The sequence below is a fragment of the Melanerpes formicivorus genome, unplaced genomic scaffold, assembly GCF_026170545.1.
Source record: "Melanerpes formicivorus ecotype bairdi unplaced genomic scaffold, bMelFor1.0.p_v2 SCAF_1, whole genome shotgun sequence".
NCBI lineage: Eukaryota > Metazoa > Chordata > Aves > Piciformes > Picidae > Melanerpes > Melanerpes formicivorus.
In genome coordinates, this window is record NW_027142353.1 from 70156540 (window position 1) to 70182989 (window position 26450).

The 26450-nt window shown below is 61.8% G+C and overlaps 1 long non-coding RNA gene across 2 annotated transcripts; it reads left to right on the forward strand.

Annotated features, from left to right (window-relative positions):
• Positions 1-1447: 1447 nt before the first annotated feature.
• On the forward strand, positions 1448-7626 carry LOC137445101 (uncharacterized). 2 transcript variants are annotated; one of them, XR_010988335.1, is made up of 3 exons: positions 1448-4310; positions 6768-6876; positions 7506-7626. It is a non-coding gene; the product is annotated as an uncharacterized lncRNA (long non-coding RNA). The 2 variants fall into 2 exon arrangements; XR_010988334.1 differs by lacking the exon at positions 1448-4310 and adding an exon at positions 5359-5754.
• Positions 7627-26450: the final 18824 nt, after the last annotated feature.

Sequence of the window (26450 nt, forward strand, 5' to 3'; positions counted from 1 at the left end):
GTCCCCTTCTGTTCCTCCTTTCCCCATCCCCCTGTGCTGAGTCTTTCTCACCACCCTGCATCCCTCCTTTTCCAGTCCCTCTCCCCCTGCTTTTCATGTCACACTGTCTCTCTCTGCACAGTCAGAGACCAGAGAACAGAATTAAGACTCAAGATGGAGTCAAGCACCAAGTAACTTTTATTTGCCTGACAGCAAATTTGCAAATGCAAAGGGGGGAGAGAGAAAAAGAAAGGAAAGAAAGAAGAAAGGGTCAGTTGAGATAGCTGCCACCACCACAGACCTGCAGCGTCCTGAAGGCCAACTCATCTTCCACCTCAGTGGGTCCAACGTTGGCAGTCTTTCCTCTTGCATTTGGTCACATTATATATTCATTTCTCTTCTGAGAATCACTTAGCATGTTCTGTGATTAGTTTTGCTTACCCACAGCTTCCACCCAGCAGTGGTGTGCATGCCCAGTACTGTCACTGGAAGGGTTCTGGTGGTCTTCGGGCTGTCTGAACTGTTCTGTCTCCCAGGCCATGGGTTTGAGCACACGTGCAGAGGTTAGGCCAAATTTATTGGAATCAGCTCCACATTCAGGTGTGGAAGAAAGCAGGAAACCTCTGTCTAGTCTTGCGGTCCAATTGATGCTGCATGGCTGTGGCAGTGATGTCAGTTGTTGGCTTTGTGTTCTAGCAACACTGAACCAAAACAAGCAACCAGTCTCTTACACGAAGTTTGCAGAGATGGGGAGTAGCCTCTGGCCTAGTGAGACTAATCAGCAGTGTTGCTTCAGCTAAGATCTCCATGGTGGAATTTTTTACTGCAGGGAAAATATTGTGGGTAGCAGTTGTCATTAAGTGGGTAGCAAAAAAGGTAAAGGCTCTTAAATGACAAGTAACTGAATTTCATTGCTGTTAAAATATGCAGCAGCAGGTTTAGTTGATTAGATGGTGTTGGGTGATAGATTGGACTTGCTGATCTCAAAGGTCTTTTCCAACCTATTCTTTTTTTTACTTTTATTCTCATGCAAGAGTTGGCTTTCCCTCTGAACTTTTATACTTTTGTGTAAAGCTTGAGCAGCCCTTAACTTTCGAATTATTATACTGCATGCACTACTGCTTTGCAACATTCACAGGACTGTGGTGGTGTCAGATGGTTCACTTGCATTTAGCTCCTCAGGCGCCAGACCTTCCTTTGGGCTGATAGTCTTGGCCAAAGCTGCAATGTTCAGTCCTTGCTGTGAAAGGCAGGAGGTGCTGGCTGGGCAGTTTGCTTTATTTTGTGCCTTTTTGGGGGTGAATCAAAGGGAGTGGGGGGATTGTGGGTGGGCTGGTTCTGCCACGTGGGGCAGGGATTGGGCGACCGGCGCTGCGTCCCGGTGTCCCGGTGGTGAGGGGCCCGGTCTCGGGGGTTTGGTATCCTGCGGTCCGGTTTCTGGAGGGGCCGGGGCCGTGGGGGCCCGTGGCGCGGTGGCGGTCGCGGGTCTGACGTCCCGGTTTCTAGGGGGGGACCTCGGTTTGAGGGCCCTGCTTCGGGAAGGTTTTTTTCCGTGGTTTCAGGCCTCCGCAGGAGGGAGGGCAGGGACCTGGGCTGCGGCGGGTGAGGTTTCTTTGCGGTTGGACTTTGCAGGGGATCGGCACAGCGAGGGGGGTCGGTCGTTCGCAGGGAGCCGGCTAGCGGCTCGGAGCCGGCGCCTCAACTGCCGCCGCTCGGTTTTGACCCCCGGGCAGTGATTAGTGATCGGGAGAACGGGACAAAAGCAAGTCATCAGAACTGCCTCCCATCCCCATCTCAGAGAGCGCCTTGGGGATCATATTATAGTATTGGGATGATGAGTTGAGAGAAGGAAAATCAAAGAAAAAAATGGTTTAAGCTGCATATGCTGCTGTTTGGATCAGGGCTTCACGCCCTACCCCTGTTCCCATATTTCAGGACATATACAAGGAAAAGGCAGACAGGCTGGTGTGAGAATATGGGAGAGGTAAAATCAGAGCGGGGGGGCCACCAAGAAATCAGAAGTGGCCTAATCAAGATCCTCAGTGGGACCATCAACAGCTTCAGGGGAGACAGAACATGGGACAAGGAATTGAAGCTGTGCCCAGAAATTTTGATAAAGCCTATAGTGAGCATCAGAGGAAGCCTCCTATGGGGTGGATGCTAGGATTAAAGAGAAGTTTGCAGCTCTATTCTGGAATAGATCCCAGCTCTGCAGCTGGGGTGATACTTCTCAGGATGCAGTTTGTGGCAAAACCATGGGCAGATATTAGAAATTGGAAAAGACTGAGGATTGGCACGACAGAGGTTTAGAGGAATTACTACGTGAAGCTCGGAAGGTGTTTGTAAGGAGGGATGTAGAGAAACAGAAGGCAAAAGCTAGAATGTTGGTAACTGCTGTAAGGGTACTGGTGATTATGGATAGAGAGGGAAAAAAAGGTAGAAGTCTTATATGATAAATTAGCCCTCAATAGTAATATTAATGGAGTCCAGAAGACGATGAGTGATTGGATAAATAAAAGAATGTTGATTGATGCTCTGTTTTAAATTTGCCTGACATGGACAAATAATTTGATCTTTTTGTACATCTATATGGGGTGTTGACCCAGGACTGGACTGGAATTAAAAATCCTGTAGGGCATTGTTCCAAGTTATTAGATTCTGTAAGTAGGTGAGGGCCAATTTGCTTATCAGTGACCTTTACTAGTAGAGGAGGCCCAGAAAGCGGCTTTTTGTTTTGTTCTGGTCTCAGATCCCACCTTTGGGATTCCTGATGTATATGGGACTGAAGCTGGGGGTAAAGTGTTAATAACAACTTGGAAAGGAGAGTCACTAATTTCCCCCTGGGAAGGATCTTTTCTTGGTTTTGTTAACAACAGATCCAGCTGTCCGTACTGCAGAACAAGGGTGGACACGTGCTTCCTGAGTAAAAGGAGCACTTCAGGAATGTGCCTCTGAACCTGGCTGACTTGCACCTGTAACACCTCTGGTCTGAAGGCTCTGGAACTAGCGAGACAAACCCACCTTTTGAAACATCTGACATTGTGTGACATCGAATCTGCATTGCAAGAAAATACCAAGGATTTCATTCGGTGTATAAAAGATCCTGGGACTTGATGTCATTGGGGATGGGTAAAGTGTAATGGTAAACTGGCTATTTAGAAAAGTGATGGTAAATTTTTCTGCTGCACTACAATGATGTGCTGAGAGTGTGTGTGGTTATAAATGTATGCTGTTGTAGTTCTAATTTGAAGTGATTAGGACAGAGGATTCATCTGTGTTCTTTGTGTTAAAGTACCAAAAACTCTGTTCGGCTAGTGGGACCACAGGGACTGCAATACAGAAAGGACTGCTGGATCCATCCACTGAATGGACTGAGGTACCCCAAATGGAGGACATAAAGATGAGTTCCAGTATCAGAATAGGAGTGGTAATGGTCCTTGCCTGAAAATATCACAAACTAGAAAGAGGTCGGGGTTCGAAATTGGTACAACCTCCCTGGACAAGGGAAGGAGACACGGTCCGAGCAGAGCATTGGTGGGATTGAAGGAGGCAAGGCCGGGTAGACCTCTGTAATTGCCACAAAGAAGATCTAGAACCATGGCTGTGGGCAGCAACCCCATAGGCCACGTGAGTGGAGTTGCAAGTCAAACCGGACTCCTAATTCCCAGGATTAACCACTCGGAGGGAGAAAGTTGTCACCCAGGTATTGGTATATATAGCATAGCCACTCACTGTGTATGGCACCTATTAAAGTAAAAGAGGAAATACTTTCAGGCAAGGAACATCAGTTGTTATCCCATTCCCTTTACCAGGAAGTTGAAATTGGGAATCCTTTTGCTTGTTGTAGAATTGTTGCCAAGTTAGGTTATTATGGCTCAAGCCAAATGTAGTAGAAAGAAGGGGAGGGATTGTGAGAAACTGGTTATAATATTTGGCTTTCGCAAGGGGGATTACTGGGGAGCGTGGGGCTGGATCGTTGGGCTGATGGTCTGTATTGTGTGGGGTATTGGGAGGGAAAGGGGAGGTGCCAACAGGTCTAAAGACTGGCCAGGTCAAAAGTGCAGGTTTGGTCTGTCCTGATGGAGAGGGGTGGGAGCGTGCTGGGGAATATATGAATATGTGCGCTTTAATATATGAATATGTCTGTTTGCCGTCTCTATCAGCTCACCTCGTGTTGTGGGGGTGCGGCTCTAGCAAGCTCGCTCTGCGCCCAGTGCTGTGTTGCCTTTATTTTATAATAAACTGGTTATAAGTTTTCAGCAGTGAGTTCGTTTCTCACGGTCTCCAGAAGCTTTCCATCAGAGGGAAGTTGCTCATCAGCTTGTCTGCAGGTGAGTGTTTTATAGAATAATAGAATCGTTTGGGTTGGAAAAGGCCTTTCAGATTCCGCAGTCCCAACAGCTCACAAACTGCCAAGTCTCATCCCAATCTCTTTGTCTCTTAAGCATCTGCAGGGATGGGGATTCAACCACTTCCCTGGGGAAACTATTCCAGTCTTTTGAGAAGCTTTCAGTGAAGAAGCTTCTTTAACAGGCAACCTAAACATCCTCTGATACAACTTGAGGCCATTTCCTCACATGGGGGGGGGGGGACAATGAACACCAGAGTGAGCCCCCCCGATGCTGGGAGACCCCAAAATCTAAGATCCTGCAATTCCACTGAAGACACCAGATGAAGGGGGGACCATCAAAGGGTTTAAGTGAGGAGAGCAATAGACAGAAGAGATGGGTGATTGCCAGTGCTAAATGCGCTGACTGCAAAGTGATGTCGGGGCTGTCAGCCCTGGGAGCCCTGCTCGGAGAGGCAGAGCTCTGTGTCTCCTGCGCGGCGGCGTTTGGATCAATACATCATTAATATTGTTATTGCCTCCCCGCCTCCTCCTTTGGCCGCAGGGGGCCAGGGTGCTGCTGGGACAGGACAGCTCCAAGGCAGGACAGCCCCAGGCGCGGCAGGGGGCCGGGGGCACAGCCGGGCGGGGGAGGCAGGGGCGGCCCTGCGGTGTGCCGAGCGGCTGCGAGAGCTCTGAGGGACGGGGAAGAGCGCTGGGGGGGCGGCTCGGAGCCGGGGCCGCTGTGAGCACCGCGGCGGGGCCGGGGCCGGGGTCTGTGCGCCCCGGGGCTCCCCGCCCCAGCGCTCTGCCGCACCGCAGCGCTCGGCGCCGGCCGCTGCCCCTCCGGCCCGGGCTCGGTGCGAGACCTGCAAGGGGCAGAGGCGCTCGGCTCTGCCGCCAGAGCTCAACCCCGGCCTGCGGCCGCGGAGTGCGGAGGCGGCGCTGGGGCAGAGCTCCGGCGCTGAGCTCTGGCAAGCACCGCGGAGCGCCCTGAGGCAGGGCCCGGGCAGGTGCGGGAGAGGGAGCGGGGGGGGCTCGAGCAGGGGGGGCCTGGGGCGGCCGAGAGGGACGTTTTAAATTCCCTTCTGTAACTGTGAGGTCTCTCCTGGGCCGCTCAGAACACTACAGATGGAGATACAGTTCATAGAGGGAGCAGCAGGGGTGCCCGAAGGCTCTCTGGGGGGCGCGCCAGCGCCGGCGGAGGAGACTGAGCGCCCTGAGGCGCGGGGCGGGGCCGGGGGCGGGGCCTGGGCTCCTCCCAGGGCTTCAGCGCGAGAATTCGAGCGGCCAGAGGCGCCCGGCCCGGGCGGGACCGGCCCCGGCCAGAGGCGCCGCTGGACTTGGGAGTTGCGCTCAGAGGGCAGCTGTGGCAGCGCTCCGGCGGATGGAGACCTGGCAGGCGCCTCAGGGGGGCTCTGGCGGATCCGCGAGGGACAGGAGCCCAGGTGCGAGCGGGGACAGGGAGGGCTGGCCCGGGGAGACCTGCGGGAGCTTAGAGCCTGAGGCGCTCTCCGGGCAGCTTCAACCGCCCGTCGGTGCAGATGTCCTCAGTGCAATGAACACGAGGGGGGGCTGCCAGGGCGGCCCGGAGGGCATTCCAGCGGCTGGGGGAGTTCCGGCTCTGCGGGGAAGGCTGAGCCGAGGCGCCGGTAGACGGGCTGGGTGCGAGGACGGCTCCCGAAGCGCAGGGGCAGCGCTGGGGCAGCGCGGGGGGTGGCGGAGCGCTGAAGGCAGCGCTGAGGTGCGTGAGAGGGAACGGGGCTGGGCTGGGGCAGAGCTGCAGCAGCTGAAGGGAGGAGTTTGTGTAGGCAGTGTCTGAGGTGCTGTCATCTCCAGCCCGGAACATACACGTGTTTGTATTGGTTTTAATAAAAGGACATTAAGGGTGGCCGGGCTGGGGGGGGGCTGTGTCTGTGAGCGCCACAGAAGGCGCCGCGGCGGGGGGGGGGCTGTGGGGTGTTGGGGGCTGTGAGCGCCCTGAGGGTTCCCGCGCGGCGGCTTTCCCGCCCTGCCCGCGCCACAGGCACCAGCGCGCGCTGTTCCCGCGCGGCCGCCGCCTGAGGCAAGGGGAGGCGCCTGGCTGTGGGGACTGTGAGCGCCCGGAGGGTCCCGGCCTCACCTGTGCGCCCTTCCCGCCAGAGGGGCCGGCGCGCGCCGCGCGCCTCAGGAGCTGCCGGGGCGGGAACGGGAAGCGGCCGGGGCAGGGCCGGGCCGGGCCGCAGCCCGCAGCTGCGCTGTGTTTGGGGTGTGGGGGGATCCGCTCCTGGGGCAGAGCTGCGGATGCCGGGGGGCAGGGCAGGCAGCGCAGGGGCTTGGGCAGGTTCGTGAGGGCGCAGGGTGAGACCGGCCGGGGGCAGGGGAATCAGCTCGGGGACAATTTCTGTTTCGTTAAAACCTGAGGCACTTCCCTCTGTAGCTCAGCACCTCCTGAGTGTGCCTCTGCTGTTTGCTCCTTCAGGCAGAACGAGGCTCTGCAGGGAGCAGACTCGGGGACAGAGAAGTGACGTTTGGGCACAGAGACTGAGAGGATCTGTGGGGCAGAAAATGCAAACAGAGAAAGCCCTGAGGTAAGCAAGAGCAGAGGTGACATCCTGGAGGGAAAACATGGAGGCAGTTTATACAGGATAAAAGCCAAAGCTTTCGGAGGGAAAAGCTGAGGCAATGTGCTGGGGGCAGAGCGGGCATGGAGGGAACCTGAGGCAACCCACAGGGAGAAGGTGAAAATTGTCCTGAGAAAACCTGAGCAAAGAAGAGGGGACACAGGAAGCAGCTTGGAGGGAAGACTTAAGGCAAATATCTGTGAGACAAGATACAGAAATGAACAGGAAAGTTAACCTATGGGAGACAAAAACGAGGATTTGAGAGGGAAAATCACAGCTTATTTAGGAGGGAGAGTGAGGGGGAGGAAAGGCATGGGAGGGAAGAGCTGAGGAAAGGTGGAAGGAGGAAAGGGGATGTTTGGGAGGGAAACAGAGGCCATTTTGGACGGGAGGAAGGGAAATTATGCCTGGAATTGAGAAGGAAATCTGTAGGGCAGAGAATGAAAATGTTGAAAATAGAAGCTAAGATAATGCAAGGAGAGAAAGGACATTTTAAACAGAAAAACCCTGTAGTGATGGAGGAGCAGTGATACCTTTTCCCCTTGGGCGGGGAGGAATTGGCACTGCTGAGGCCTAACTCTGTCCTCCTTCCTCAGAGGCAGCTGGCACAGAGCCCCACTATGGAGCGGCGAGGCAAGGTGCGGGGGGGCGAAAGGAGCTGAGAAGAGGAGGAGCACCGGGCTGAACAGCTGGACATGGGCAAGGCGCCCTGGGCAATGAGACCTCCCTCTCAATTTGGCTGTGGTAACACAAGATCTTTGCCAGCACCGTTAGGGTGCCCTGGTTGGCTTTGTGCTGGGCGACCTCCCTGTAAGCAGGGCTCGGTCTTTGCTTTTGCTGTTGTAGGCGTTTTGCCACCTAGCTCCTTGGCTGCACGGAGACTGGCAACCCTGTAAGGAGGGTCCGAGCCGGCGTCTCGGCCCGTATGGGGGGAAGTGTAGCTGCCTGGACCCCAGCCCCCCCTGTAAGCAGGGGAGGGCCCTTTAAACAGTTTCTCGGCTGCTGGCGGCCTGGCCAGCGTGACGCCCTGTACTTGGGGCATGTCACAACGATTGGCATCCTGAGGCCCCTCTACCTGCATGCATCCCCGGGGGGGCCAGGTCTGACCCTCTGCTCTCCTGCTCGGGGTTAAGGATGCCTGCCCCACCAGTGGCTGCCCAGAGCTTGCTCCCTCTCTTGGGAAGGGCTGTGTGTGTGGCCCCTCTTGCCTCTGTGTGCCTGAGTCTGCTTGTCCTTTAGGTCCCTTAGAAAAGGCTGTAGCTTAGCTTAGGCTTCCCAGGAGGGAAAGAGGGGCTCTGGGCAGTTCCACGGCAGTCTCCTTGGAGGCCTCGAGTGGGGTGGGAGCTCGGCTTGCCCCTCCTTTGATTGGATGGACGCAGCGAAGCCGCTTAAGTCGTCTTGCGGCAAGGTGACCCCCCTGTAGTTCAGGGCCTGGGTCTCTGCCTTCATGGCAGCCTGTTCCCTTGGCACCCTGTCAGCTTAACAGCCCCGCACTCGGGGCCCGTGTGACGAGTTATGGAGCCTTCTGTGCCGTTCTGTCCCCTTCTGTCCCCAGCAGCAGCCCAAGGTCCCTGTAAGCAGGGCTGGGGAGGCTGCTTTTGGCAGCTAACAGGAACAAACCCTTAGAGGGTTGAGGTCAGTCCCTGGGCTCCTGAAGAGGTGGTGTTGTGCTGCAGCCAGGAGGGCCGGCCCGTAAGTGGGCGCAGGCCAGAGCCCGTGGCTCTCCGTGGGGCTTTTTGGGAGTGCCGGGCCGAGAGCGACCGCCCTGTAGGCAGGGAAGTGTGTTGCCGGTGTCCGGCGGGAGGTTCAAGGAGGGACCCCCCCTGTAATCAGGGCGGGTAGATCTGGTCCCGGCCTTTCAGAGGCATGGGGCCAGGGAGTGTGTGGGGCTTATCTTAGCGTGTTGTTCCCCCCCCGCCCCACCCCGTCTTCGGGGCTGGGGCCACAGCCCCCCGGCCTTTGGCTGTGATGCCCCACTGCCTGGCTGCTGTCTTCCTGTAGCTGCGGGGCCAGGCCAAGCTCTCAGCTCCCTGGGTTTCGACCCGCCCGTAAGAGGGGTCGGGGTCCGAGTGCCTTTGCGCTCAGCTGGCAGCCTGTGTGGGGCACCTCCCCCGGCTAGCAGGGTGTGGGTCAAGATGCCCCTGAAGCGGAGAGAAGGAGCCTCCGTGGGCCTTTTGGGACCAGGGCCGCCCTGTAAGTCAGGGCCCGGTCAGTGCCCTGGCATCCCGGGCGCTTTGAAATGCCAGCGGCGGCTCCAGCCCCCTGTAAGCAGGGTCGTGCAGCCGCTCTGGCCGCTGCGTTGCATGCCCAGCTCCATTGCCCAGGGCGTCTGCTGCGGCGCCCGTCTGCGGTCCCGACCGGAAGTGTGCCGTGCGCCGCTTGGGTGAGTCGAGCGAAAGCGGGAAGACTTTGCAGAGCTGGGGGTGTCTGCGGGCGGGTAGCTGGCCGGGGGGTGCCCATGGGGAGCTGCCTGCGGGGCTGGAGGCTTCCCTCTTTCCCTCGGGCGGGGAGCAACTGGCACTACTGAGGCCTAACTCTGTCCTCCTTCCTTGGCAGTGGCTGGCACAGAAGGAAGAAGAGGCCCGCTGCGGAGCGGCGAGGCAACATACGGCGGAGGCAACATACGACGGAGGCAAGAGGAGCGGCGTCCGGCTGAAGAGCAGGACAGGAGAAAGGCGCCCTGGGCAATGAGACCTCCCTCTCAATTTGGCTGTGGTAACACAAGATCTTTGCCAGCACCGTTAGGGTGCCCTGGTTGGCTTTGTGCTGGGCGACCTCCCTGTAAGCAGGGCTCGGTCTTTGCTTTTGCTGTTGTAGGCGTTTTGCCACCTAGCTCCTTGGCTGCACGGAGACTGGCAACCCTGTAAGGAGGGTCCGAGCCGGCGTCTCGGCCCGTATGGGGGGAAGTGTAGCTGCCTGGACCCCAGCCCCCCCTGTAAGCAGGGGAGGGCCCTTTAAACAGTTTCTCGGCTGCTGGCGGCCTGGCCAGCGTGACGCCCTGTACTTGGGGCATGTCACAACGATTGGCATCCTGAGGCCCCTCTACCTGCATGCATCCCCGGGGGGGCCAGGTCTGACCCTCTGCTCTCCTGCTCGGGGTTAAGGATGCCTGCCCCACCAGTGGCTGCCCAGAGCTTGCTCCCTCTCTTGGGAAGGGCTGTGTGTGTGGCCCCTCTTGCCTCTGTGTGCCTGAGTCTGCTTGTCCTTTAGGTCCCTTAGAAAAGGCTGTAGCTTAGCTTAGGCTTCCCAGGAGGGAAAGAGGGGCTCTGGGCGGTTCCACGGCAGTCTCCTTGGAGGCCTCGAGTGGGGTGGGAGCTCGGCTTGCCCCTCCTTTGATTGGATGGACACAGCGAAGCCGCTTAAGTCGTCTTGCGGCAAGGTGACCCCCATGTAGTTCAGGGCCTGGGTCTCTGCCTTCATGGCAGCCTGTTCCCATGGCACCCTGTCAGCTTAACAGCCCCGCACTCGGGGCCTGTGTGACGAGTTATGGAGCCTTCTGTGCCGTTCTGTCCCCTTCTGTCCCCAGCAGCAGCCCAAGGTCCCTGTAAGCAGGGCTGGGGAGGCTGCTTTTGGCAGCTAACAGGAACAAACCCTTAGAGGGTTGAGGTCAGTCCCTGGGCTCCTGAAGAGGTGGTGTTGTGCTGCAGCCAGGAGGGCCGGCCCGTAAGTGGGCGCAGGCCAGAGCCCGTGGCTCTCCGTGGGGCTTTTTGGGAGTGCCGGGCCGAGAGCGACCGCCCTGTAGGCAGGGAAGTGTGTTGCCGGTGTCCGGCGGGAGGTTCAAGGAGGGACCCCCCCTGTAATCAGGGCGGGTAGATCTGGTCCCGGCCTTTCAGAGGCATGGGGCCAGGGAGTGTGTGGGGCTTATCTTAGCGTGTTGTTCCCCCCCCGCCCCACCCCGTCTTCGGGGCTGGGGCCACAGCCCCCCGACCTTTGGCCGTGATGCCCCACTGCCTGGCTGCTGTCTTCCTGTAGCTGCGGGGCCAGGCCAAGCTCTCAGCTCCCTGGGTTTCGACCCGCCCGTAAGAGGGGTCGGGGTCCGAGTGCCTTTGCGCTCAGCTGGCAGCCTGTGTGGGGCACCCCCCCCGGCTAGCGGGGTGTGGGTCAAGATGCCCCTGAAGCGGAGAGAAGGAGCCTCCGTGGGCCTTTTGGGACCAGGGCCGCCCTGTAAGTCAGGGCCCGGTCAGTGCCCTGGCATCCCGGGTGCTTTGAAATGCCAGCGGCGGCTCCAGCCCCCTGTAAGCAGGGTCGTGCAGCCGCTCTGGCCGCTGCGTTGCATGCCCAGCTCCATTGCCCAGGGCGTCTGCTGCGGCGCCCGTCTGCGGTCCCGACCGGAAGTGTGCCGTGCGCCGCTTGGGTGAGTCGAGCGAAAGCGGGAAGACTTTGCAGAGCTGGGGGTGTCTGCGGGCGGGTAGCTGGCCGGGGGGTGCCCATGGGGAGCTGCCTGCGGGGCTGGAGGCTTCCCTCTTTCCCTCGGGCGGGGAGCAACTGGCACTACTGAGGCCTAACTCTGTCCTCCTTCCTTGGCAGTGGCTGGCACAGAAGGAAGAAGAGGCCCGCTGCGGAGCGGCGAGGCAACATACGGCGGAGGCAAGAGGTGGCGAGGCAACATACGGCGGAGGCAAGAGGCGGCGAGGCAACATACGGCGGAGGCAAGAGGCGGCGAGGCAACATACGGCGGAGGCAAGAGGCGGTGAGGCAAGAGGAGCGGCGTCCGGCTGAAGAGCAGGACAGGAGAAAGGCGCCCTGGGCAATGAGACCTCCCTCTCAATTTGGCTGTGGTAACACAAGATCTTTGCCAGCACCGTTAGGGTGCCCTGGTTGGCTTTGTGCTGGGCGACCTCCCTGTAAGCAGGGCTCGGTCTTTGCTTTTGCTGTTGTAGGCGTTTTGCCACCTAGCTCCTTGGCTGCACGGAGACTGGCAACCCTGTAAGGAGGGTCCGAGCCGGCGTCTCGGCCCGTATGGGGGGAAGTGTAGCTGCCTGGACCCCAGCCCCCCCTGTAAGCAGGGGAGGGCCCTTTAAACAGTTTCTCGGCTGCTGGCGGCCTGGCCAGCGTGACGCCCTGTACTTGGGGCATGTCACAACGATTGGCATCCTGAGGCCCCTCTACCTGCATGCATCCCCGGGGGGGCCAGGTCTGACCCTCTGCTCTCCTGCTCGGGGTTAAGGATGCCTGCCCCACCAGTGGCTGCCCAGAGCTTGCTCCCTCTCTTGGGAAGGGCTGTGTGTGTGGCCCCTCTTGCCTCTGTGTGCCTGAGTCTGCTTGTCCTTTAGGTCCCTTAGAAAAGGCTGTAGCTTAGCTTAGGCTTCCCAGGAGGGAAAGAGGGGCTCTGGGCGGTTCCACGGCAGTCTCCTTGGAGGCCTCGAGTGGGGTGGGAGCTCGGCTTGCCCCTCCTTTGATTGGATGGACACAGCGAAGCCGCTTAAGTCGTCTTGCGGCAAGGTGACCCCCCTGTAGTTCAGGGCCTGGGTCTCTGCCTTCATGGCAGCCTGTTCCCTTGGCACCCTGTCAGCTTAACAGCCCCGCACTCGGGGCCTGTGTGACGAGTTATGGAGCCTTCTGTGCCGTTCTGTCCCCTTCTGTCCCCAGCAGCAGCCCAAGGTCCCTGTAAGCAGGGCTGGGGAGGCTGCTTTTGGCAGCTAACAGGAACAAACCCTTAGAGGGTTGAGGTCAGTCCCTGGGCTCCTGAAGAGGTGGTGTTGTGCTGCAGCCAGGAGGGCCGGCCCGTAAGTGGGCGCAGGCCAGAGCCCGTGGCTCTCCGTGGGGCTTTTTGGGAGTGCCAGGCCGAGAGCGACCGCCCTGTAGGCAGGGAAGTGTGTTGCCGGTGTCCGGCGGGAGGTTCAAGGAGGGACCCCCCCTGTAATCAGGGCGGGTAGATCTGGTCCCGGCCTTTCAGAGGCATGGGGCCAGGGAGTGTGTGGGGCTTATCTTAGCGTGTTGTTCCCCCCCGCCCCACCCCGTCTTCGGGGCTGGGGCCACAGCCCCCCGACCTTTGGCCGTGATGCCCCACTGCCTGGCTGCTGTCTTCCTGTAGCTGCGGGGCCAGGCCAAGCTCTCAGCTCCCTGGGTTTCGACCCGCCCGTAAGAGGGGTCGGGGTCCGAGTGCCTTTGCGCTCAGCTGGCAGCCTGTGTGGGGCACCTCCCCCGGCTAGCGGGGTGTGGGTCAAGATGCCCCTGAAGCGGAGAGAAGGAGCCTCCGTGGGCCTTTTGGGACCAGGGCCGCCCTGTAAGTCAGGGCCCGGTCAGTGCCCTGGCATCCCGGGTGCTTTGAAATGCCAGCGGCGGCTCCAGCCCCCTGTAAGCAGGGTCGTGCAGCCGCTCTGGCCGCTGCGTTGCATGCCCAGCTCCATTGCCCAGGGCGTCTGCTGCGGCGCCCGTCTGCGGTCCCGACCGGAAGTGTGCCGTGCGCCGCTTGGGTGAGTCGAGCGAAAGCGGGAAGACTTTGCAGAGCTGGGGGTGTCTGCGGGCGGGTAGCTGGCCGGGGGGGGTCCCATGGGGAGCTGCCTGCGGGGCTGGAGGCTTCCCTCTTTCCCTCGGGCGGGGAGCAACTGGCACTACTGAGGCCTAACTCTGTCCTCCTTCCTTGGCAGTGGCTGGCACAGAAGGAAGAAGAGGCCCGCTGCGGAGCGGCGAGGCAACATACGGCGGAGGCAAGAGGCGGCGAGGCAACATACGGCGGAGGCAAGAGGCGGCAAGGCAAGAGGAGCGGCGTCCGGCTGAAGAGCAGGACAGGAGAAAGGCGCCCTGGGCAATGAGACCTCCCTCTCAATTTGGCTGTGGTAACACAAGATCTTTGCCAGCACCGTTAGGGTGCCCTGGTTGGCTTTGTGCTGGGCGACCTCCCTGTAAGCAGGGCTCGGTCTTTGCTTTTGCTGTTGTAGGCGTTTTGCCACCTAGCTCCTTGGCTGCACGGAGACTGGCAACCCTGTAAGGAGGGTCCGAGCCGGCGTCTCGGCCCGTATGGGGGGAAGTGTAGCTGCCTGGACCCCAGCCCCCCCTGTAAGCAGGGGAGGGCCCTTTAAACAGTTTCTCGGCTGCTGGCGGCCTGGCCAGCGTGACGCCCTGTACTTGGGGCATGTCACAACGATTGGCATCCTGAGGCCCCTCTACCTGCATGCATCCCCGGGGGGGCCAGGTCTGACCCTCTGCTCTCCTGCTCGGGGTTAAGGATGCCTGCCCCACCAGTGGCTGCCCAGAGCTTGCTCCCTCTCTTGGGAAGGGCTGTGTGTGTGGCCCCTCTTGCCTCTGTGTGCCTGAGTCTGCTTGTCCTTTAGGTCCCTTAGAAAAGGCTGTAGCTTAGCTTAGGCTTCCCAGGAGGGAAAGAGGGGCTCTGGGCGGTTCCACGGCAGTCTCCTTGGAGGCCTCGAGTGGGGTGGGAGCTCGGCTTGCCCCTCCTTTGATTGGATGGACACAGCGAAGCCGCTTAAGTCGTCTTGCGGCAAGGTGACCCCCCTGTAGTTCAGGGCCTGGGTCTCTGCCTTCATGGCAGCCTGTTCCCTTGGCACCCTGTCAGCTTAACAGCCCCGCACTCGGGGCCTGTGTGACGAGTTATGGAGCCTTCTGTGCCGTTCTGTCCCCTTCTGTCCCCAGCAGCAGCCCAAGGTCCCTGTAAGCAGGGCTGGGGAGGCTGCTTTTGGCAGCTAACAGGAACAAACCCTTAGAGGGTTGAGGTCAGTCCCTGGGCTCCTGAAGAGGTGGTGTTGTGCTGCAGCCAGGAGGGCCGGCCCGTAAGTGGGCGCAGGCCAGAGCCCGTGGCTCTCCGTGGGGCTTTTTGGGAGTGCCGGGCCGAGAGCGACCGCCCTGTAGGCAGGGAAGTGTGTTGCCGGTGTCCGGCGGGAGGTTCAAGGAGGGACCCCCCCTGTAATCAGGGCGGGTAGATCTGGTCCCGGCCTTTCAGAGGCATGGGGCCAGGGAGTGTGTGGGGCTTATCTTAGCGTGTTGTTCCCCCCCGCCCCACCCCGTCTTCGGGGCTGGGGCCACAGCCCCCCGGCCTTTGGCCGTGATGCCCCACTGCCTGGCTGCTGTCTTCCTGTAGCTGCGGGGCCAGGCCAAGCTCTCAGCTCCCTGGGTTTCGACCCGCCCGTAAGAGGGGTCGGGGTCCGAGTGCCTTTGCGCTCAGCTGGCAGCCTGTGTGGGGCACCCCCCCCGGCTAGCGGGGTGTGGGTCAAGATGCCCCTGAAGCGGAGAGAAGGAGCCTCCGTGGGCCTTTTGGGACCAGGGCCGCCCTGTAAGTCAGGGCCCGGTCAGTGCCCTGGCATCCCGGGTGCTTTGAAATGCCAGCGGCGGCTCCAGCCCCCTGTAAGCAGGGTCGTGCAGCCGCTCTGGCCGCTGCGTTGCATGCCCAGCTCCATTGCCCAGGGCGTCTGCTGCGGCGCCCGTCTGCGGTCCCGACCGGAAGTGTGCCGTGCGCCGCTTGGGTGAGTCGAGCGAAAGCGGGAAGACTTTGCAGAGCTGGGGGTGTCTGCGGGCGGGTAGCTGGCCGGGGGGTGCCCATGGGGAGCTGCCTGCGGGGCTGGAGGCTTCCCTCTTTCCCTCGGGCGGGGAGCAACTGGCACTACTGAGGCCTAACTCTGTCCTCCTTCCTTGGCAGTGGCTGGCACAGAAGGAAGAAGAGGCCCGCTGCGGAGCGGCGAGGCAACATACGGCGGAGGCAAGAGGCGGCGAGGCAACATACGGCGGAGGCAAGAGGCGGCGAGGCAACATACGGCGGAGGCAAGAGGCGGCGAGGCAAGAGGAGCGGCGTCCGGCTGAAGAGCAGGACAGGAGAAAGGCGCCCTGGGCAATGAGACCTCCCTCTCAATTTGGCTGTGGTAACACAAGATCTTTGCCAGCACCGTTAGGGTGCCCTGGTTGGCTTTGTGCTGGGCGACCTCCCTGTAAGCAGGGCTCGGTCTTTGCTTTTGCTGTTGTAGGCGTTTTGCCACCTAGCTCCTTGGCTGCACGGAGACTGGCAACCCTGTAAGGAGGGTCCGAGCCGGCGTCTCGGCCCGTATGGGGGGAAGTGTAGCTGCCTGGACCCCAGCCCCCCCTGTAAGCAGGGGAGGGCCCTTTAAACAGTTTCTCGGCTGCTGGCGGCCTGGCCAGCGTGACGCCCTGTACTTGGGGCATGTCACAACGATTGGCATCCTGAGGCCCCTCTACCTGCATGCATCCCCGGGGGGGCCAGGTCTGACCCTCTGCTCTCCTGCTCGGGGTTAAGGATGCCTGCCCCACCAGTGGCTGCCCAGAGCTTGCTCCCTCTCTTGGGAAGGGCTGTGTGTGTGGCCCCTCTTGCCTCTGTGTGCCTGAGTCTGCTTGTCCTTTAGGTCCCTTAGAAAAGGCTGTAGCTTAGCTTAGGCTTCCCAGGAGGGAAAGAGGGGCTCTGGGCGGTTCCACGGCAGTCTCCTTGGAGGCCTCGAGTGGGGTGGGAGCTCGGCTTGCCCCTCCTTTGATTGGATGGACACAGCGAAGCCGCTTAAGTCGTCTTGCGGCAAGGTGACCCCCATGTAGTTCAGGGCCTGGGTCTCTGCCTTCATGGCAGCCTGTTCCCATGGCACCCTGTCAGCTTAACAGCCCCGCACTCGGGGCCTGTGTGACGAGTTATGGAGCCTTCTGTGCCGTTCTGTCCCCTTCTGTCCCCAGCAGCAGCCCAAGGTCCCTGTAAGCAGGGCTGGGGAGGCTGCTTTTGGCAGCTAACAGGAACAAACCCTTAGAGGGTTGAGGTCAGTCCCTGGGCTCCTGAAGAGGTGGTGTTGTGCTGCAGCCAGGAGGGCCGGCCCGTAAGTGGGCGCAGGCCAGAGCCCGTGGCTCTCCGTGGGGCTTTTTGGGAGTGCCGGGCCGAGAGCGACCGCCCTGTAGGCAGGGAAGTGTGTTGCCGGTGTCCGGCGGGAGGTTCAAGGAGGGACCCCCCCTGTAATCAGGGCGGGTAGATCTGGTCCCGGCCTTTCAGAGGCATGGGGCCAGGGAGTGTGTGGGGCTTATCTTAGCGTGTTGTTCCCCCCCGCCCCACCCCGTCTTCGGGGCTGGGGCCACAGCCCCCCGACCTTTGGCCGTGATGCCCCACTGCCTGGCTGCTGTCTTCCTGTAGCTGCGGGGCCAGGCCAAGCTCTCAGCTCCCTGGGTTTCGACCCGCCCGTAAGAGGGGTCGGGGTCCGAGTGCCTTTGCGCTCAGCTGGCAGCCTGTGTGGGGCACCCCCCCCGGCTAGCGGGGTGTGGGTCAAGATGCCCCTGAAGCGGAGAGAAGGAGCCTCCGTGGGCCTTTTGGGACCAGGGCCGCCCTGTAAGTCAGGGCCCGGTCAGTGCCCTGGCATCCCGGGTGCTTTGAAATGCCAGCGGCGGCTCCAGCCCCCTGTAAGCAGGGTCGTGCAGCCGCTCTGGCCGCTGCGTTGCATGCCCAGCTCCATTGCCCAGGGCGTCTGCTGCGGCGCCCGTCTGCGGTCCCGACCGGAAGTGTGCCGTGCGCCGCTTGGGTGAGTCGAGCGAAAGCGGGAAGACTTTGCAGAGCTGGGGGTGTCTGCGGGCGGGTAGCTGGCCGGGGGGTGCCCATGGGGAGCTGCCTGCGGGGCTGGAGGCTTCCCTCTTTCCCTCGGGCGGGGAGCAACTGGCACTACTGAGGCCTAACTCTGTCCTCCTTCCTTGGCAGTGGCTGGCACAGAAGGAAGAAGAGGCCCGCTGCGGAGCGGCGAGGCAACATACGGCGGAGGCAAGAGGTGGCGAGGCAACATACGGCGGAGGCAAGAGGCGGCGAGGCAACATACGGCGGAGGCAAGAGGCGGCGAGGCAACATACGGCGGAGGCAAGAGGCGGTGAGGCAAGAGGAGCGGCGTCCGGCTGAAGAGCAGGACAGGAGAAAGGCGCCCTGGGCAATGAGACCTCCCTCTCAATTTGGCTGTGGTAACACAAGATCTTTGCCAGCACCGTTAGGGTGCCCTGGTTGGCTTTGTGCTGGGCGACCTCCCTGTAAGCAGGGCTCGGTCTTTGCTTTTGCTGTTGTAGGCGTTTTGCCACCTAGCTCCTTGGCTGCACGGAGACTGGCAACCCTGTAAGGAGGGTCCGAGCCGGCGTCTCGGCCCGTATGGGGGGAAGTGTAGCTGCCTGGACCCCAGCCCCCCCTGTAAGCAGGGGAGGGCCCTTTAAACAGTTTCTCGGCTGCTGGCGGCCTGGCCAGCGTGACGCCCTGTACTTGGGGCATGTCACAACGATTGGCATCCTGAGGCCCCTCTACCTGCATGCATCCCCGGGGGGGCCAGGTCTGACCCTCTGCTCTCCTGCTCGGGGTTAAGGATGCCTGCCCCACCAGTGGCTGCCCAGAGCTTGCTCCCTCTCTTGGGAAGGGCTGTGTGTGTGGCCCCTCTTGCCTCTGTGTGCCTGAGTCTGCTTGTCCTTTAGGTCCCTTAGAAAAGGCTGTAGCTTAGCTTAGGCTTCCCAGGAGGGAAAGAGGGGCTCTGGGCGGTTCCACGGCAGTCTCCTTGGAGGCCTCGAGTGGGGTGGGAGCTCGGCTTGCCCCTCCTTTGATTGGATGGACACAGCGAAGCCGCTTAAGTCGTCTTGCGGCAAGGTGACCCCCCTGTAGTTCAGGGCCTGGGTCTCTGCCTTCATGGCAGCCTGTTCCCTTGGCACCCTGTCAGCTTAACAGCCCCGCACTCGGGGCCTGTGTGACGAGTTATGGAGCCTTCTGTGCCGTTCTGTCCCCTTCTGTCCCCAGCAGCAGCCCAAGGTCCCTGTAAGCAGGGCTGGGGAGGCTGCTTTTGGCAGCTAACAGGAACAAACCCTTAGAGGGTTGAGGTCAGTCCCTGGGCTCCTGAAGAGGTGGTGTTGTGCTGCAGCCAGGAGGGCCGGCCCGTAAGTGGGCGCAGGCCAGAGCCCGTGGCTCTCCGTGGGGCTTTTTGGGAGTGCCAGGCCGAGAGCGACCGCCCTGTAGGCAGGGAAGTGTGTTGCCGGTGTCCGGCGGGAGGTTCAAGGAGGGACCCCCCCTGTAATCAGGGCGGGTAGATCTGGTCCCGGCCTTTCAGAGGCATGGGGCCAGGGAGTGTGTGGGGCTTATCTTAGCGTGTTGTTCCCCCCCGCCCCACCCCGTCTTCGGGGCTGGGGCCACAGCCCCCCGACCTTTGGCCGTGATGCCCCACTGCCTGGCTGCTGTCTTCCTGTAGCTGCGGGGGCAGGCCAAGCTCTCAGCTCCCTGGGTTTCGACCCGCCCGTAAGAGGGGTCGGGGTCCGAGTGCCTTTGCGCTCAGCTGGCAGCCTGTGTGGGGCACCCCCCCCGGCTAGCGGGGTGTGGGTCAAGATGCCCCTGAAGCGGAGAGAAGGAGCCTCCGTGGGCCTTTTGGGACCAGGGCCGCCCTGTAAGTCAGGGCCCGGTCAGTGCCCTGGCATCCCGGGTGCTTTGAAATGCCAGCGGCGGCTCCAGCCCCCTGTAAGCAGGGTCGTGCAGCCGCTCTGGCCGCTGCGTTGCATGCCCAGCTCCATTGCCCAGGGCGTCTGCTGCGGCGCCCGTCTGCGGTCCCGACCGGAAGTGTGCCGTGCGCCGCTTGGGTGAGTCGAGCGAAAGCGGGAAGACTTTGCAGAGCTGGGGGTGTCTGCGGGCGGGTAGCTGGCCGGGGGGGGGTCCCATGGGGAGCTGCCTGCGGGGCTGGAGGCTTCCCTCTTTCCCTCGGGCGGGGAGCAACTGGCACTACTGAGGCCTAACTCTGTCCTCCTTCCTTGGCAGTGGCTGGCACAGAAGGAAGAAGAGGCCCGCTGCGGAGCGGCGAGGCAACATACGGCGGAGGCAAGAGGCGGCGAGGCAACATACGGCGGAGGCAAGAGGCGGCAAGGCAAGAGGAGCGGCGTCCGGCTGAAGAGCAGGACAGGAGAAAGGCGCCCTGGGCAATGAGACCTCCCTCTCAATTTGGCTGTGGTAACACAAGATCTTTGCCAGCACCGTTAGGGTGCCCTGGTTGGCTTTGTGCTGGGCGACCTCCCTGTAAGCAGGGCTCGGTCTTTGCTTTTGCTGTTGTAGGCGTTTTGCCACCTAGCTCCTTGGCTGCACGGAGACTGGCAACCCTGTAAGGAGGGTCCGAGCCGGCGTCTCGGCCCGTATGGGGGGAAGTGTAGCTGCCTGGACCCCAGCCCCCCCTGTAAGCAGGGGAGGGCCCTTTAAACAGTTTCTCGGCTGCTGGCGGCCTGGCCAGCGTGACGCCCTGTACTTGGGGCATGTCACAACGATTGGCATCCTGAGGCCCCTCTACCTGCATGCATCCCCGGGGGGGCCAGGTCTGACCCTCTGCTCTCCTGCTCGGGGTTAAGGATGCCTGCCCCACCAGTGGCTGCCCAGAGCTTGCTCCCTCTCTTGGGAAGGGCTGTGTGTGTGGCCCCTCTTGCCTCTGTGTGCCTGAGTCTGCTTGTCCTTTAGGTCCCTTAGAAAAGGCTGTAGCTTAGCTTAGGCTTCCCAGGAGGGAAAGAGGGGCTCTGGGCGGTTCCACGGCAGTCTCCTTGGAGGCCTCGAGTGGGGTGGGAGCTCGGCTTGCCCCTCCTTTGATTGGATGGACACAGCGAAGCCGCTTAAGTCGTCTTGCGGCAAGGTGACCCCCCTGTAGTTCAGGGCCTGGGTCTCTGCCTTCATGGCAGCCTGTTCCCTTGGCACCCTGTCAGCTTAACAGCCCCGCACTCGGGGCCTGTGTGACGAGTTATGGAGCCTTCTGTGCCGTTCTGTCCCCTTCTGTCCCCAGCAGCAGCCCAAGGTCCCTGTAAGCAGGGCTGGGGAGGCTGCTTTTGGCAGCTAACAGGAACAAACCCTTAGAGGGTTGAGGTCAGTCCCTGGGCTCCTGAAGAGGTGGTGTTGTGCTGCAGCCAGGAGGGCCGGCCCGTAAGTGGGCGCAGGCCAGAGCCCGTGGCTCTCCGTGGGGCTTTTTGGGAGTGCCGGGCCGAGAGCGACCGCCCTGTAGGCAGGGAAGTGTGTTGCCGGTGTCCGGCGGGAGGTTCAAGGAGGGACCCCCCCTGTAATCAGGGCGGGTAGATCTGGTCCCGGCCTTTCAGAGGCATGGGGCCAGGGAGTGTGTGGGGCTTATCTTAGCGTGTTGTTCCCCCCCGCCCCACCCCGTCTTCGGGGCTGGGGCCACAGCCCCCCGGCCTTTGGCCGTGATGCCCCACTGCCTGGCTGCTGTCTTCCTGTAGCTGCGGGGGCCAGGCCAAGCTCTCAGCTCCCTGGGTTTCGACCCGCCCGTAAGAGGGGTCGGGGTCCGAGTGCCTTTGCGCTCAGCTGGCAGCCTGTGTGGGGCACCCCCCCCGGCTAGCGGGGTGTGGGTCAAGATGCCCCTGAAGCGGAGAGAAGGAGCCTCCGTGGGCCTTTTGGGACCAGGGCCGCCCTGTAAGTCAGGGCCCGGTCAGTGCCCTGGCATCCCGGGTGCTTTGAAATGCCAGCGGCGGCTCCAGCCCCCTGTAAGCAGGGTCGTGCAGCCGCTCTGGCCGCTGCGTTGCATGCCCAGCTCCATTGCCCAGGGCGTCTGCTGCGGCGCCCGTCTGCGGTCCCGACCGGAAGTGTGCCGTGCGCCGCTTGGGTGAGTCGAGCGAAAGCGGGAAGACTTTGCAGAGCTGGGGGTGTCTGCGGGCGGGTAGCTGGCCGGGGGGTGCCCATGGGGAGCTGCCTGCGGGGCTGGAGGCTTCCCTCTTTCCCTCGGGCGGGGAGCAACTGGCACTACTGAGGCCTAACTCTGTCCTCCTTCCTTGGCAGTGGCTGGCACAGAAGGAAGAAGAGGCCCGCTGCGGAGCGGCGAGGCAACATACGGCGGAGGCAAGAGGCGGCGAGGCAACATACGGCGGAGGCAAGAGGCGGCGAGGCAACATACGGCGGAGGCAAGAGGCGGCGAGGCAAGAGGAGCGGCGTCCGGCTGAAGAGCAGGACAGGAGAAAGGCGCCCTGGGCAATGAGACCTCCCTCTCAATTTGGCTGTGGTAACACAAGATCTTTGCCAGCACCGTTAGGGTGCCCTGGTTGGCTTTGTGCTGGGCGACCTCCCTGTAAGCAGGGCTCGGTCTTTGCTTTTGCTGTTGTAGGCGTTTTGCCACCTAGCTCCTTGGCTGCACGGAGACTGGCAACCCTGTAAGGAGGGTCCGAGCCGGCGTCTCGGCCCGTATGGGGGGAAGTGTAGCTGCCTGGACCCCAGCCCCCCCTGTAAGCAGGGGAGGGCCCTTTAAACAGTTTCTCGGCTGCTGGCGGCCTGGCCAGCGTGACGCCCTGTACTTGGGGCATGTCACAACGATTGGCATCCTGAGGCCCCTCTACCTGCATGCATCCCCGGGGGGGCCAGGTCTGACCCTCTGCTCTCCTGCTCGGGGTTAAGGATGCCTGCCCCACCAGTGGCTGCCCAGAGCTTGCTCCCTCTCTTGGGAAGGGCTGTGTGTGTGGCCCCTCTTGCCTCTGTGTGCCTGAGTCTGCTTGTCCTTTAGGTCCCTTAGAAAAGGCTGTAGCTTAGCTTAGGCTTCCCAGGAGGGAAAGAGGGGCTCTGGGCGGTTCCACGGCAGTCTCCTTGGAGGCCTCGAGTGGGGTGGGAGCTCGGCTTGCCCCTCCTTTGATTGGATGGACACAGCGAAGCCGCTTAAGTCGTCTTGCGGCAAGGTGACCCCCCTGTAGTTCAGGGCCTGGGTCTCTGCCTTCATGGCAGCCTGTTCCCTTGGCACCCTGTCAGCTTAACAGCCCCGCACTCGGGGCCTGTGTGACGAGTTATGGAGCCTTCTGTGCCGTTCTGTCCCCTTCTGTCCCCAGCAGCAGCCCAAGGTCCCTGTAAGCAGGGCTGGGGAGGCTGCTTTTGGCAGCTAACAGGAACAAACCCTTAGAGGGTTGAGGTCAGTCCCTGGGCTCCTGAAGAGGTGGTGTTGTGCTGCAGCCAGGAGGGCCGGCCCGTAAGTGGGCGCAGGCCAGAGCCCGTGGCTCTCCGTGGGGCTTTTTGGGAGTGCCGGGCCGAGAGCGACCGCCCTGTAGGCAGGGAAGTGTGTTGCCGGTGTCCGGCGGGAGGTTCAAGGAGGGACCCCCCCTGTAATCAGGGCGGGTAGATCTGGTCCCGGCCTTTCAGAGGCATGGGGCCAGGGAGTGTGTGGGGCTTATCTTAGCGTGTTGTTCCCCCCCGCCCCACCCCGTCTTCGGGGCTGGGGCCACAGCCCCCCGGCCTTTGGCCGTGATGCCCCACTGCCTGGCTGCTGTCTTCCTGTAGCTGCGGGGCCAGGCCAAGCTCTCAGCTCCCTGGGTTTCGACCCGCCCGTAAGAGGGGTCGGGGTCCGAGTGCCTTTGCGCTCAGCTGGCAGCCTGTGTGGGGCACCCCCCCCGGCTAGCGGGGTGTGGGTCAAGATGCCCCTGAAGCGGAGAGAAGGAGCCTCCGTGGGCCTTTTGGGACCAGGGCCGCCCTGTAAGTCAGGGCCCGGTCAGTGCCCTGGCATCCCGGGTGCTTTGAAATGCCAGCGGCGGCTCCAGCCCCCTGTAAGCAGGGTCGTGCAGCCGCTCTGGCCGCTGCGTTGCATGCCCAGCTCCATTGCCCAGGGCGTCTGCTGCGGCGCCCGTCTGCGGTCCCGACCGGAAGTGTGCCGTGCGCCGCTTGGGTGAGTTGAGCGAAAGCGGGAAGACTTTGCAGAGCTGGGGGTGTCTGCGGGCGGGTAGCTGGCCGGGGGGTGCCCATGGGGAGCTGCCTGCGGGGCTGGAGGCTTCCCTCTTTCCCTCGGGCGGGGAGCAACTGGCACTACTGAGGCCTAACTCTGTCCTCCTTCCTTGGCAGTGGCTGGCACAGAAGGAAGAAGAGGCCCGCTGCGGAGCGGCGAGGCAACATACGGCGGAGGCAAGAGGTGGCGAGGCAACATACGGCGGAGGCAAGAGGCGGCGAGGCAACATACGGCGGAGGCAAGAGGCGGCGAGGCAAGAGGAGCGGCGTCCGGCTGAAGAGCAGGACAGGAGAAAGGCGCCCTGGGCAATGAGACCTCCCTCTCAATTTGGCTGTGGTAACACAAGATCTTTGCCAGCACCGTTAGGGTGCCCTGGTTGGCTTTGTGCTGGGCGACCTCCCTGTAAGCAGGGCTCGGTCTTTGCTTTTGCTGTTGTAGGCGTTTTGCCACCTAGCTCCTTGGCTGCACGGAGACTGGCAACCCTGTAAGGAGGGTCCGAGCCGGCGTCTCGGCCCGTATGGGGGGAAGTGTAGCTGCCTGGACCCCAGCCCCCCCTGTAAGCAGGGGAGGGCCCTTTAAACAGTTTCTCGGCTGCTGGCGGCCTGGCCAGCGTGACGCCCTGTACTTGGGGCATGTCACAACGATTGGCATCCTGAGGCCCCTCTACCTGCATGCATCCCCGGGGGGGCCAGGTCTGACCCTCTGCTCTCCTGCTCGGGGTTAAGGATGCCTGCCCCACCAGTGGCTGCCCAGAGCTTGCTCCCTCTCTTGGGAAGGGCTGTGTGTGTGGCCCCTCTTGCCTCTGTGTGCCTGAGTCTGCTTGTCCTTTAGGTCCCTTAGAAAAGGCTGTAGCTTAGCTTAGGCTTCCCAGGAGGGAAAGAGGGGCTCTGGGCGGTTCCACGGCAGTCTCCTTGGAGGCCTCGAGTGGGGTGGGAGCTCGGCTTGCCCCTCCTTTGATTGGATGGACACAGCGAAGCCGCTTAAGTCGTCTTGCGGCAAGGTGACCCCCCTGTAGTTCAGGGCCTGGGTCTCTGCCTTCATGGCAGCCTGTTCCCTTGGCACCCTGTCAGCTTAACAGCCCCGCACTCGGGGCCTGTGTGACGAGTTATGGAGCCTTCTGTGCCGTTCTGTCCCCTTCTGTCCCCAGCAGCAGCCCAAGGTCCCTGTAAGCAGGGCTGGGGAGGCTGCTTTTGGCAGCTAACAGGAACAAACCCTTAGAGGGTTGAGGTCAGTCCCTGGGCTCCTGAAGAGGTGGTGTTGTGCTGCAGCCAGGAGGGCCGGCCCGTAAGTGGGCGCAGGCCAGAGCCCGTGGCTCTCCGTGGGGCTTTTTGGGAGTGCCGGGCCGAGAGCGACCGCCCTGTAGGCAGGGAAGTGTGTTGCCGGTGTCCGGCGGGAGGTTCAAGGAGGGACCCCCCCTGTAATCAGGGCGGGTAGATCTGGTCCCGGCCTTTCAGAGGCATGGGGCCAGGGAGTGTGTGGGGCTTATCTTAGCGTGTTGTTCCCCCCCGCCCCACCCCGTCTTCGGGGCTGGGGCCACAGCCCCCCGGCCTTTGGCCGTGATGCCCCACTGCCTGGCTGCTGTCTTCCTGTAGCTGCGGGGCCAGGCCAAGCTCTCAGCTCCCTGGGTTTCGACCCGCCCGTAAGAGGGGTCGGGGTCCGAGTGCCTTTGCGCTCAGCTGGCAGCCTGTGTGGGGCACCCCCCCCGGCTAGCGGGGTGTGGGTCAAGATGCCCCTGAAGCGGAGAGAAGGAGCCTCCGTGGGCCTTTTGGGACCAGGGCCGCCCTGTAAGTCAGGGCCCGGTCAGTGCCCTGGCATCCCGGGTGCTTTGAAATGCCAGCGGCGGCTCCAGCCCCCTGTAAGCAGGGTCGTGCAGCCGCTCTGGCCGCTGCGTTGCATGCCCAGCTCCATTGCCCAGGGCGTCTGCTGCGGCGCCCGTCTGCGGTCCCGACCGGAAGTGTGCCGTGCGCCGCTTGGGTGAGTTGAGCGAAAGCGGGAAGACTTTGCAGAGCTGGGGGTGTCTGCGGGCGGGTAGCTGGCCGGGGGGTGCCCATGGGGAGCTGCCTGCGGGGCTGGAGGCTTCCCTCTTTCCCTCGGGCGGGGAGCAACTGGCACTACTGAGGCCTAACTCTGTCCTCCTTCCTTGGCAGTGGCTGGCACAGAAGGAAGAAGAGGCCCGCTGCGGAGCGGCGAGGCAACATACGGCGGAGGCAAGAGGTGGCGAGGCAACATACGGCGGAGGCAAGAGGCGGCGAGGCAACATACGGCGGAGGCAAGAGGCGGCGAGGCAAGAGGAGCGGCGTCCGGCTGAAGAGCAGGACAGGAGAAAGGCGCCCTGGGCAATGAGACCTCCCTCTCAATTTGGCTGTGGTAACACAAGATCTTTGCCAGCACCGTTAGGGTGCCCTGGTTGGCTTTGTGCTGGGCGACCTCCCTGTAAGCAGGGCTCGGTCTTTGCTTTTGCTGTTGTAGGCGTTTTGCCACCTAGCTCCTTGGCTGCACGGAGACTGGCAACCCTGTAAGGAGGGTCCGAGCCGGCGTCTCGGCCCGTATGGGGGGAAGTGTAGCTGCCTGGACCCCAGCCCCCCCTGTAAGCAGGGGAGGGCCCTTTAAACAGTTTCTCGGCTGCTGGCGGCCTGGCCAGCGTGACGCCCTGTACTTGGGGCATGTCACAACGATTGGCATCCTGAGGCCCCTCTACCTGCATGCATCCCCGGGGGGGCCAGGTCTGACCCTCTGCTCTCCTGCTCAGGGTTAAGGATGCCTGCCCCACCAGTGGCTGCCCAGAGCTTGCTCCCTCTCTTGGGAAGGGCTGTGTGTGTGGCCCCTCTTGCCTCTGTGTGCCTGAGTCTGCTTGTCCTTTAGGTCCCTTAGAAAAGGCTGTAGCTTAGCTTAGGCTTCCCAGGAGGGAAAGAGGGGCTCTGGGCGGTTCCACGGCAGTCT